We start from the raw sequence: 2,638 nt of genomic DNA on the forward strand, positions 1-2,638 counted from the left end.
TTACCTATAATTGCATAAATATGTCCCTCATAGAACAGGAAGAAACCTTTTCTCTGCAGAGATGTAAACACAAGTCTACTCAACCCAGACAGGTCTCAGAAGACAGGACAGTGTAGGACTGCACCAAAGCCCATTTTGGTGAAGCAGTTACTTATTGGGGTTGCTTACAGAGCAAGGTGAGTAGTTGCTTACAGTGGCATGGGCAGCCAAAGACAGATTCCTCACCAAAAAGCTTTCTCCAGCTCTTAGAGTTCACCTGCCTCCTTGACTCAAAATGCCTCCTCTCTGATCAAAGCCATCCAATGTAATGTTTCAAATATCTCTCTTCTCTTCTTGTTTTCTTCTCCCTTCTCTTCATCCCTACTTTTCTTTCTTTTCCCTTCTCTCTTATTCAGACTTCTTCCATTTTCTAATCCTTCTTTCACTTTGGTTTTCTTTTCTTTCTTTCTTTCTTTATTTATTTTGGTTTTCTGAGGTAGAGTCTCACACTAGCCCAGGCTGACCTGGAGTTCACTATGTAGTTTCAGGGTGGCCTCGAACTCTCAGCGATCCTCCTATCCTCCTACCTCTGCCTCCCAAGTGCTGGGATTAGAGGTGTGTACTAGCTTTTTTTATTTTTTTATTTTTGTTGGTTGTTTTACTTTGGCTTTCTTGCTATGCTTTTGTGTTTACATGTTTCATTATGCAGTACAAGTGGACCTCAAATTTATGATCCTCCTGCTTTAACTTCCTGGATACTAGGATTACTAGTATGTACTACCAGGCCTGTCAACAGGTTACACTATGTTTTTTGTTTGTTTGTTTGCTTACGTATTTATTTTTTATTTTATTTTTTCTTGAGGTAGAGTCTTACTTTAGTCCAGGCTGACCTGGAATTTACTCTTTAGTTTCAGGCTGGCTTAGAACTCACAGTGATCTTCCTACCTATGACTTCCTAGTGCTGGAATTAAAGGTGAGAACCACCATGCCCCGCCAGGTTACACTATTTTTTTTTTTTTTTTGGTTGTTCTCAAAGCTTTTACTTTGAGACATCATGGAAAAACCTTACAGGTACACATGGATAAGACATGATGAGAGTGAAGACAATCAGAAACCTTGATTCCCATCAGGTAATGTTCAATCTGAGGTCCTGAGAGAGTTGAGGAATGGGCAATTACCACACCTCCCCTTCTTCCTCACCCTCTCCTTCAACAGAATCTATACAAACCTCCTCATAATCCATTTCTAGGGCAGCCATATCCTCAAGGGCCTCAGAAAACTCTCTCTCCATGCCCTCACCCACATACCAGTGCACAAAGACAAGCTTAGCATACATCAGGTCAAACTTGTGGTCTAGGTGAGTCCAGGCCTCAGCAATGGCTGTGGTGTTATTCAGCATGCATGCAGCTACCTGCACCTTGATCAGATCTCCATGGCTACCACAGAGGATGCTGATAGTTAATGCCAACCTTGAAGCCAGTGGGGCACCAGTTCACAAACTGAATGGGGCTCTTGGTCTTGATGTTGAAGATGGAAACACTGACATCTTTGGGAACCACATCACCATGGTACAGCAGGGAGCAAGCCATGGCGAGTGTCACATTTTACCATCTGGTTGGCTGGCTTAAAGCAGGCATTGGTGTTCTCTGCTAGAGAAAGCTGCTCAGCAGAGATGACAGGGGCGTATGTGGCCAGAGGGAAGTGGATGCAGGGGTAAGGCACCATGTTGGTCTGGAATTCTGTCAGATCAACATTCAGGATTCCATCAATTCTGAGGAAAGTGGTGATGGAAGACCCTATCTGATTAATAAGGCAATTAATCTTAATGTAGGTTGGGCACTTAATATTGAGATTTTTATGATAGATGTCATAGATAGCCTCATTGTCTGCCATGAAGGCACAATCAGAGTGCTCCAGGGTGGTGTGAGTGGTGAGGATGGAGTTGTAGGGCTCAACTACAGCAGTGGGAACCTGGGGGGCGGGGGTAGATGGAGAAATCCAGCTTGGACTTCTTGCTGTAATCAACAGAGAGCCGTTCCATCAGCCAGGAGGTGATTCCGGATCCAGTCCCCACACCAAAGCTGTGGAAAACCAAAAAGCCCCGAAGGCCTGTGCATTGGTCAGCCAGCTTGCAAAATCGATCCAAGAAGAGGTCAATGATCTCCTTGCCAATGGTGGAGTGCCCGGGGGCACAGGTATTGGCAGCATCTTCCTTGCCTGTGATGAGCTTCTCAGGGTGTTAGAGCTGTCGGTAGGTGCTAGTAGGAACTTCATCAATGACTGTGGGTGCCAGGTCTTCAAACACTGCCCTGGACACATGCTTGCCAGCGCCTGTCTCACTGAAGAAGGTGCTGAAGGAGTCATCTCCTCCCCTGATGGTCTGGTCACTTGGCATCTGGCCCTCAGGCTGGATGCCATGTCCCACGCAGTAGAGCTCCCAGCACGCGTTGCCGATCTGGCACCAGCCTGACCGAGGCGGATGGAGATGCACTCATGAGTGATGGTGACAAGTGAAGCAGCGATGGCGACAGAAGCAGATGCCGAGTCCCGGTTACCATCCCTGAGAAGCTAAGGGTCGAGGTACATAACGCCCTGAGATCCGGGTTACACTTTAGATAGTATGGCAAAATTAAAAGTCCACTCTTTGTGGATAATTATA

The 2,638-nt window shown here is 46.0% G+C and overlaps 1 pseudogene; it reads right to left on the reverse strand.

Annotated features, from left to right (window-relative positions):
- Positions 1-1,153: 1,153 nt before the first annotated feature.
- Positions 1,154-2,389, reverse strand: LOC123461578 (annotated as a pseudogene).
- Between the last annotated feature and the right edge of the window lie 249 nt (positions 2,390-2,638).

This window comes from Jaculus jaculus, chromosome 6, assembly GCF_020740685.1.
Source record: "Jaculus jaculus isolate mJacJac1 chromosome 6, mJacJac1.mat.Y.cur, whole genome shotgun sequence".
In the NCBI taxonomy this organism is placed as follows: domain Eukaryota; kingdom Metazoa; phylum Chordata; class Mammalia; order Rodentia; family Dipodidae; genus Jaculus; species Jaculus jaculus.